A 9,393-nucleotide genomic window follows, 5' to 3' on the forward strand; every position below is an offset into this window, starting at 1 on the left:
GAGGAAGGGAGAGAGAAAGAGAGGGAAATATCAATGTGTGAGAGTACATCGATTGGTTGCCTCTCACACGTCCCCAACCAGGGACCTGCCCCACAACCCAGGCATGTGTCCTGAATGGGAATCAAACTGGTGACCTTTCAGTTCACAGGCTAGTGCTCAATTCACTGAGCCACACCACTGAGGGCTCAATTACTAAATTTGTAACTAATCTCTTCCCTTTGCAGTTGTTTTCCTTTCCTATTCTGTGTAATTTCCCAGTTTTGTAAAAGAGCCTCCACAAAAATTTCCAAAGTAGATTCCCAGAATCATAAAACAGTTGGATATTCCTACTTAATTCAACTCATTTAAATCTTGCCCTTTAATTCAAAACCTGATGCATTTTGACAGGCTGTAGTCAGTAAGAACTGAGTGCTTGGCATGTGATCATACACTGTGGTTCTGCACTGTCTTCCTTTACAGTACATAGTTGAGTGTGTGATGGTGTTGGGAAATGGCAGAAAAGAAACTGTAACTCAGACAGAATTGAACCTTTGGTCCAATTCCATGCTGAAGTGTGTGGCATATCCCCTAAATGCTGCAGGAGTTGGGGGAACCTAAGCTGACTCTTAATGGGTGGGCTTGATTCATATTCAGAAAGGAGTTGGGCTCACAAGAAAAGGCAAGGATGAGTGCTACAATGTAAATAGAGTTGTTTTGAAAAAGTTTCTAGGGAGATATTTGAGACTGTGATGTGTGTGCCATTGTTACCTGTCCACCATGAAGAAAACTTTTTCCTCCCATGATTAAAGGAGCTGAACATAGACTAGTGAGGAAAGAACCAAGCTTACTAAGGGGCCACAAGCATTACAAAGTTTAATCAAGGACAAGGTAAAGAGGTAGTTGTCATCATGAAGACAATTATGATTCATCCTAAAAAGGAGCGAGCAAACAGGAAACACACAGCAAGAGCCATGGCAATAGCTATAATTATCTGTCACTGCAGGTGTTTCTGCCACCTCAAAATTGTTAGGCCTGCACAATTCTGCCACTTGAGTTCACTTCAAAAGGAGTTGTACAAAGTCAGCATATAAAGTTTCAGCTTTCTAAAGGGATACTGGAAATGAGTGTCTATGAGATATTTTCAATTGACCAAACAATTGAGTGAAAAAACTATATAGCATCTGCCCAGAGGATACATCCAGAGTTTCAACATGAAAATGTAAACAGAATGCTGAGGCTTCAAAACTTGGCAATTATGTAAGAGATTGAAGATTTCAAGTAGCACCTAAAGCCCTGACATTTTGAGAGAACATGCCTAAAGAAAATGATTTAAAATAGACCTAAAAAAATTGGAAGAGGGTGGGACTTGGACCGTGTAGCTACACTAGAATATTCCCCACAGAACCTACCTGTATTTTCCCATAGCAGAATGTCAAGTTAGTGATTATTTCATTAGAAAAATATTTGCTACACCTGTAATCTGGAGGTAATGATAAACAACATACCAGAGCACAGCATTACTCTCCAGGATTAAATACCAAACAAATGACAAGAGTTGACCCAGACTGTGGGATGAGGCCTTGTCCAGTTGCCACATCAAAGACCCTTTAAGTAAGGCATATGCAGAAAAAAAGAAGAGTCATTTAGGACACTGCTTTGGAGAGTCTTTATATAACTAAGAAAAAAGAAATGCAAATAAAACTCACGCTGAATGTTTTCTTTATTTTATTCAGTTTCTCTCTGATTTACCCCTCTCACTTGGTTAATCAAAACATGTTCAAAAATTTACACCTACCTTGGGCTATGTCAGCTCAGTACCTAATAAAAACTGGGCCCAGTAGAAAGATAAGGGGAAAGTACAGATCAATAGTGCATTTTCCAATGAACTAGACAATTGCTTGGTGAATCACTGACTTTATGAATCTACAAACTGAGAAGTTTAGGATGTGATCTAGGTAGGTGCAGAAATGCTCTGATTCAATGAATGAAATGATTCATGTAGATATAGACAGAGTTTAGTCCCCCAAGGTAGAGAAAAACAATGCAAAATCCATCCTGACAAAATGAAGTGTGTGAACTGTGCTAATGTTAAGGGGGGAAATGCACTAAGCCCTGGGATGGATGGATAAATAACCTTGGCAGAATCATGTCATGGGAAGCAAGGTTAGGAGTGAATTTATTTAGAGAATTGAAATGAAAGCGCTGTCTCTCTCTCTCTCTCCCCCCTTTCCGCCCCCCCCCCCCCCGCCCTAATGAACAGGTTAGGGAGTTGATCACTGTTCTAGGTAACCTGTATCTTCTGCTTTTTCAGGTTATTAGGAAACTGGTGTTTTCTGTTTGCGGGTTTTTTCAAATCCTCATCTGAGGATATGCTTATTGACTTTAGAGGGAGGAAGGGAGAGAGACATTGATGTGAGAGAGAAACATCAGTCAGTTGCTTCCCACATGCACCCCAACTGGGGACTGAATTCACAATATAGGCATGTGCCCTGACCAAGGATTCAACCTGCAACATTTTGGTATGCGGGGCGATGCTCCAACCAAGGAGCTTGGCCAGGGCTGTGAGTTTTTTAACTTTATTACTTAGAGCAGTTTGGGGTTCATAGCAAAACTGAGCAGAAACTAGAGAGTCCTCATATACCCTCTACCCCCTCAAACACATTCATAACATCCACCATTATCCACATCCTGAAGTGGTACATTTGTTACAATGGATGAACCTAGATTGACACATCATATCACCCAAAGTCCATCGTACATTTACTTTTCACTCTTGGTGTTGTGTATTTTATGGGTTTGGACAAATGTATAATGACATGTATCTACCATTATAGTAACATACAGAATACTTTCACTGTCCTAAAAATCCTGTTAGAGTTTTATTTTTTAACTTAAAAAAGTTATTATGGAAAATGTTAAACATGTACAAAAGCAGACAGAATAATATGAACCTCTCCCGTGTACCCATCACCTACCTTCAGAAATTACCAACCATGGCCAGTCTCAAAGAGGCATTTTGCAAAGACTATATAGTAACATAGCTATAAGCAGATGGGTATTACTTTTATGGAAAAAGGTTTCTTCTCAGTAATTTTTGAGTGATTGAATTATTTTGGGGTGACCATGTATCAAACAGTAACTGTGCTAGGCACTTTGAAGTTGATATGTAGAGCCTTGTAACTCCAAGTGTAGACTGTGGACCAGCAGCATGGGAGCTTATTGGCAATGAAGACTCTGGCCTCACCCCAGGCCAACTGAATTGGGGTCAGTAGTTTAACAAGATCTCCAGGCAATCTGTATGTGCATTAAAAGTTAGGAAGCACTGCCTGGCCCAGAGTAGACCCAACCTCCTAACAACCCTGCAACAGCACATCAAGGCAGATATTATCATGACCAATTTATAGATAAGAAAACTAAAGCTCAGAGATATTATTGACCTAAGATCTCGTAACTAATAAACTTAGACCTGTCAGGCTTCAGAGTTTATGATTTTACCATTTGTAGCATGCTATCTCTCAGCTAGTTCACTTTTGGGGCAACTCAGTTAAAAAACAATAGGATATAGTATGTTTTTACACAACACAAAAAAAGAACCAGTCATTTTGATGATAACAACAACAATAACAGAAAAATGGGAAGGAGGTAGGGAGAGCTGGGGGGTGGGCTGGGATGGTGGTAAAAAGCAGAAACCTACTTGAACAACAATGAAAAATATAAATAAAAAAAGAAAAACAAACTGTTGTCATGCAAGCAATCACTTGCTGCACTAAAACACCTTTTCACTTTCCAAGAAGTTATTAAGGTATCATGTAGATAACTAAACATTTTAGAGCAGTCAGAAAAAAAAACAAAACCCCAAAACTGGAGTGATCATCAAAGTTACTCCCCTTGACAGTTACTGTTGATCCAAATATGAACCGAACAAGCTCTCCCAGAACAAAACATTTTTCTGTAAGCTAAAATGACTGGTAAATGCATTAAAAAGTCAGATAAGTTTGACAACTGATAGGCAAGGAGGGCAAGTAGTTGACTGCTATTTCACTTTCTAACCAGCTGGAGGGGTCTAAGCCTATAGCTCTGTTGGAGTGTGAATTGCTTAAACTGAGAAGGAAGCTTTAAATGCCTGAGCATGGCTGCACAATGCAATAGGCCCTTTTGTTTTCTGGGTAGCTTTTTGAAAGGGGTCTTTACAGGGAAGGTAGAAAAATCATAATTCCTGGAGCATGTCCCCAGTTTAGCAGGAACTTTTTATTTAGATCTCAGGAACTTCTTCCCTCTAATCCTAGAAGATTGGACCATTTCCTTCTCTCTGCTGCCCTAATGACACTGGGAACCTACATTAATGGGTCAGCATGGCTATTTGGTTTTGCAATGAGCTAATTTGATAATTAATTAGCCTCTAGCAGAAACCTGGTGAAGTTCTCAGCTTGATGCTCCAGAGTTCTGGTTCAGAGCAATCTGCTTTCACACACACACAAATGGCCAGGTGAAAAGGCACACAAACCAGCCTGTGATAGGCTGCCACAGGGGTTATGATTCACTTTCTACTTTACAACCAGATGGCCTGGACACAACTTGCTGTTGTGAAGCCATAATCCTACTTAAAAGTAGTAAACATACTGGATCAACAAAGCCAATTGTCTTTATGCATGAAATCAAATTGCTAGTGCATCTTCTCTGCCTTATAAAGAACTACTTGGTTCACTTTACTCCACATCCTTTTTTTTAATCCCACATTATAAACAGATGACAAGAGAAAAATTCTGAGATGTTCTAAATTACAGCAGCTGAAGAGTAAGAAACAGAAATAGTTAAGTAGTTAATAGCTGTGGGGCAACTAACAAGACTGTTCACATTCCTGAATGTCTGCTGGAGCTTTGAATCAGCCTCCAGGCATCTATTAGCCAACCACTAGATGCCACTGCATCATGTATATGCATGAACTTTCAGGACTGTGGCCTGTAACCAATCAAAAGCAGTAAATGTTTCTTCCTTAAGGACTGTGCACCTACCATAGAGCTGCCCCTGCTTCACCTTTTCCTGTTTCCCTTATCTGTAGCCAATGTAAATTCTTTCAAAACAACTTACATCTTTCTTTCCCAAAACATAATGTATAAAACAGGCTACAACTCCAGGACAGTGGACATGTTGTCTTTGCCATCTGACCATGCCGCTGGTGGTTTAGACTAAATGCCCCAGGACCTAGTTCTTTTCTGGATAGCATTTGGTTCCATAAAACCTTCCTTTTAAAAAGCTTTGAGCTGTAGAAGTTTATTTTTGTTTAACACAGATTTCATGATATTTTATGGCCAACATTGCCCTCATGCTAAAAAATATAATGAATACTAAGAATTGCCTCAAAACAGGCCCCAAAAGCCACCTAAGGTAAAATAGATCACATTTTAAGTCACTTTAAAAATGTTTTCCTAAACATTTAAATTTTAAAAAAATTAAAAATATTTTGTTGTTTATGCTATTACAGTGTCCCACTTTACCCGCTTTGTTATCCTCCACCCAGCCCACCCCTCACTTCCATATTCAGTCCCCAGACCATTGTTCATGTCCATGGGTCCTTGTGTATGTTCTTTGACTAATCCCTTCACTTTGTTTCAATTAGTCCCCACCTCTCCCTCCCCTCTTACAGCTGTCAGTCTGTTCCATGATTCTATGCCTCTGGTTCTATTTTACTCTTTAGTTTATTGTGTTCATTAGATTCCTCTTATAAGTGAGATCATATGGTATTTGTCTTTCACCAACTGGCTTATTTCACTTGTATAATGGTCTCCAGTTCCATCCATGCTGTTAGGAACTAAAGTTAGGAGTTCCTTTTTTCTTTCTGCTGCATAGTATTCCATTGTGTAAATGTACTACAGCTTTTTAATCCACTCATCTACTGATGGGCACTTAGGCTGTTTTCAATTCTTGGCTATTGTAAACAGCACTGCTATGAACATAAGGATGCAAAATTCTTTTCAGTTGCTGTTTCAGGATTCTTAGGATATATTTCCAGCAGCAGAATTGATGGGTGAACAGGCAGTTCCACTTTTAATTTTTTGAGGAAATTCCATACTGTTTTCCACAGTGGCTGCACCAGTCTGCATTCCCACCAGCAGTGGACTAGGATTACCTTTTTTCCACATCATTACCAGCACTTGTTGTTTGTTGATTTATTAATGATAACCATTTTGGCTGGTATGAAGTGGTATCACATTATGGTTTTAATTTGCATCTCACTAATGGCTAGTGATGCTGAGCATCCTTTCATATGTCTCTGGGCTCTCTGTATGCCCTCCTTGGAGAAGTGTCTCTTCAGTTTCTTTGCCTGTTTTTGAGTTGGATTGTTTGTCTTCCTGGTGTTGAGTCCTATAAGTTCTTTATATAGTTTGGAGATCAAACCCATGTCCAAGGTATCATTGACAAATATGTTCTCCCAGTCAGTTCCCTTTTCATTTTGATATGGTTTCTTTAGCTGTGCAGAAGTGTTTTAATTTTATGTAGTCCCATTTGTTTATTTTTTTTCTTTATTTCCCTTGCTCTAGGAGATATATTGGCAAAAACATTGTTACATGAGATATCTGAAATTTTCCTGCCTATGTTTTTCTCTAGGATTTTTATGGTATCATGATTCATATTTAAGTTTTTTGTTCAGTTTGAGTTTATTCTGGTGTATGGTGCAAGAAGGTGGTTTAGATTCTTTTTTTTTTTTTTGCATGTACAGTCTAGTTCTCACAACACCATTTATTTCTATTTTTTAAATTTATTGTTGTTCAGTTATAGTTGGCCTGCATTCTTCTCCATTGCTGACCTCTATCCAACTCCCCCACTCCCACAGTCAATCCCCCCATTGTTCATGCCCACGAGTCCTCTATTTGTGTTCCTTTGTTGAGGAGGCTGTCTTTATTCCATTGCATGCTCTTGCCTCCATTGTCAAATATTAATTGAAAAAATATGGAACACTTCACGGATTTGCATGTCATCCTTGCACAGGGGCCATGCTAATCTTCTCTGTATCATTCCATTTTAGTATATGCACTGCCAAAATGAGCACTGACAAAAAAAGTTAAGTAGTATTTTTAATACTGTATTTGAATATTTTAGTCAGTATACTTTCCCTCTGAAACTTGTACAATGACTTTTCTAAGATTTGTTTAGCTAACCTTTGTAAGATGAGGGGGGCAGTTATTATTTATCCCTCCTTTGCAAATGAGGAAACGGGGTCTCTGAAAATTGAAGTTACTTGTCATACACAAGAAGGCCTCTCAGTGAGGAAGAGACAGGGCAAAATTTGACATCCAGGTCATAACCTGACCCTGTTTCCTTTCTGCTTACCATAGGTTAAAGAAAAAGACAGCACAAGAGTAGCCACACAATTATCCCCTAAAATAAAACTAAGGCAGCTGAGAATGTGTCAGGATTATTAAATCATTGAAAATATCTCTTCACTTTGGAAATTACAAATTACAGTTGGGTTATTTGGTGAGGAGGGAAATGTTGAGACATGAGTAGCTGCATTTATCATGCATATTAAAGGCCTTTGGGTTATAAGCTGTGATATGGATCCAGAGCAGTAGCACTTGGAGTGGGGCACATAACTAGCTGCATTCTCTCCTTCAGTCCCTCATGGCTCCTCACTCTCTCCTTATCTATGGAGAAGTGATGAGTGTTCTGGAAGGAGGGGCCCCATATTCAGAAAGTAGGGGGCTGGGGCACTATTGCCCAGACTTCAAGAAAGAAGAAGGCATTCACTAGAGTAGTGTCTCTTGGCCCAAAGTGAGATACACACCCCACCTCTACTTTTGGGTCTGTCTGTAGAGGTAACCATTAGTTTGAAGTCATTTCTTCTAAAGGGCACATCCTAATGGGTCTGAGTCTGGATTTGTGTATGTGCTGCTATCCAATTGAGAGTACAGTGTTCTTTATGATGTGAAGAGCAAATTAAGTTCATACAAAGTAGAAAGATTTCAGAATAGTCCAGGGAAGAGGAGGATGGGGTTCCAAATTAATCCTAGTCATGGAACCTCCATGGCTTCACTTCTGTTAGCCCCTCTTGTCTTGCCATGACTTAGAGATGTTATGGGCTAGAGTGCTCGATAAAGCTCTCTTGCCCACAAGGGAGCCCTGAGAGTTGGGCTCCAGTTCAGATTATCTCAAGGAATGACCATTGTAGCTGTGTAGATAACACACTCACAATCAGACCAGGAAATAAATTCCATACATGAACTACTTACATTTGAAGAGCCCAATTGCTGAAGGCCAAATTATTTAATCTACAGTTAAGGAAAGAATGTCTGGAATTTTCTGTGAGCTTTCCAGATTTTGTGCATGTCATGTTTCACTAGGTAAGAGGCATAGAAAAGGGAGATTTTTTTTGGATAGAACAGGGTATGATGGGAAAATCAGTACACAAGAGGACATTTTGTAACATTTAATCTAAAGAGAAGAATTTTGCTAATTATTGAATATGGAAGGAAACAATGTCCTTGGTCTAAAACTGTTGTATCAAATATCTCAATATTCCCAAACTCCTAGATAAGGTTCTAGTTTGTAGTAGAGGCTAGATGGACACTTGGAAGAGAGATTGTAGAGGGAATTTGGGCATAGGATAGGAGATTGGGCTAGAGAATTGTCTAATTCAAGCTTGAGAATCTGTGAAAATTAGGAGTGCCAATTGATTTTCTTAAGGAAATTACATTCTTTAAAGTATAAAATTACAGATGGAGAACAAATTAATGGTTACTAGAGGTTAGGGATGGTGGGGATGGGGTGTGGGATGGGTATGACTCTAAAGGGGTGCACCAGGGTGAATTTTGTGGTGATGGAATAGTTTCATATCTTGATTGTGGTGGTGATTCCACAAATCTATACCTGCAATAAAATAACTATTCACACACATTGTACCTATGTCAACTTTCTAGTCTGCATATGGTACTATAATTAGGTACAATATAATCATTGGGGAAGACTGTGTGAAGGGCAACTTATTGTAAATCTATAATTATTTTAAAGTAAAAAGTAAAAACAATCTCAAGCACAATTCTTCATTTTTAAAGTGCCTTACAAAAGCCTTCATTTTTCCAATTTTTCTCTTGAGAGAGCCCTACCTCCACACACTGTAACTCCTTGATTCTTGAAAATTAGAACTACAGACATAGGAACAAACTTTTCCTTTTCCATCTTAATGTATTCATTGGGGGGAAAGGCAGAGAACACATGTGCCCTTTTATTTTAACATCAAGAGATCTGATGTTTCGGATGCAGGTATTTGATTGGTAATGCCTTGAGCACACTTGAAAGATTCTACATCTGACTAAGCCAGCTCTTCTCCCTGTCACGGAAAAAGAAAAGCAGAAACAAGTTAAATTTCTTTCATGCCTTTGATGTGACTAGAAGCATAGGGGTAGGAAGGAGGGAGAG

At 39.1% G+C, this 9,393-nt stretch overlaps 1 non-coding gene across 1 annotated transcript; it reads right to left on the bottom strand.

Annotated features, from left to right (window-relative positions):
- Nucleotides 1-6,921: 6,921 nt before the first annotated feature.
- Nucleotides 6,922-7,027, bottom strand: LOC123827848. The gene has a single exon (XR_006787350.1). It is a non-coding gene; the product is annotated as a U6 spliceosomal RNA (small nuclear RNA).
- Between the last annotated feature and the right edge of the window lie 2,366 nt (nucleotides 7,028-9,393).

This window comes from Phyllostomus hastatus, unplaced genomic scaffold (genome assembly GCF_019186645.2).
Source record: "Phyllostomus hastatus isolate PE091 unplaced genomic scaffold, TTU_PhHast_1.1 phas_contig_90, whole genome shotgun sequence".
NCBI lineage: Eukaryota > Metazoa > Chordata > Mammalia > Chiroptera > Phyllostomidae > Phyllostomus > Phyllostomus hastatus.